This window comes from Myotis brandtii, unplaced genomic scaffold, assembly GCF_000412655.1.
Source record: "Myotis brandtii unplaced genomic scaffold, ASM41265v1 scaffold244, whole genome shotgun sequence".
Classification (NCBI taxonomy): Eukaryota; Metazoa; Chordata; class Mammalia; order Chiroptera; family Vespertilionidae; genus Myotis; species Myotis brandtii.
Genome location: NW_005359225.1, coordinates 209,108 through 210,151, shown reverse-complemented (window position 1 = coordinate 210,151; position 1,044 = coordinate 209,108).

Here is a 1,044-nt window from a genome sequence, read left to right as displayed (position 1 = left end):
TGAATACGGACCAAAAAAAAAAAGATTTGGAAAACGTTTCTTCTCCAGCCAAGGGCTGTGCCCAGATAAAGGCAATGATCAGAATACAACAAAAAAACCCCTTCTCTGAGGGAAGAAATGTGCCAGGAAAAAAAAAAAAAAAAGGCATGGATCGGAAATAAATAGGGAGTGAGTGTGCGCGCTCAGTGTGCGGGCTAGAGGCAGCGGGCGCAAACGCTGAGATGCTCCAGCGAAAAGACCCAGCAGCAGCAGCAGCAGCAGGAAGTTTCAATGGGGCCGGGCGGAGCATGCGCCCTGCGCCCGCGCGGTGGCCTTCTGTGGAAGGAGCACCACTTGCAAACACCAATAATAGACCAGCGGCACCGGAGAGAAACATGAGCAACAAGCACCTCTTCAACTGTTTCCCCTGCGTCGGAGCCCCTCCTCCAGCCTACATATTAACCACCCCACCCGGCAGATGGGAGGGCGACTTCTCCTTCCCCTAAGCCTGGCTGCCAAGATGAAGGGGGAAGGGACTGAAAAAGTGGGGAGATGCTTTTCTATGGGGGGGGGTGGGGAGGGATGGAGGGTGGTGTTGGGATGGAGAAGACGGAGAGAGAAAAACTATGGGGAGGAGAAATTAACCCTCTACCCTCCAAAGTGGAGGTGAGCCGACTTAGTCCCCCAAAGCGAGAATGGAGGAGGACCCCCCTCCCACGGGGGAGGAGCAAATCTGCCTCCTGGCAGGAAGGAGTTTGGGGGGTTAAATGGGCCCTCGGGGAGAAGCCAAGAGGGACGAGAGCCGACTCTCTCCGGGGAGTTCCCACTAGAGGCAGAGCTGAAGTGTCCGCCGGCCCCCGCCCACCCAGGTGGAGGGAAAGAAAGGGGGCGCCCCGAGAGGAGCCCAGCCTCTCCCGAGATGGTCAAGAGGAGGGTGGGAGGAGGGGAAGCAGAGCAAGGGAGAAGAGGAGGAGGAGGAGAAAAGCGCAAGGCTGGCCGGAACCTGCGCTCCCCTTCCCCCGCCACCGAGAGGGAGACGGGGTGGGGGGCCGGCCTCTGCCGCGG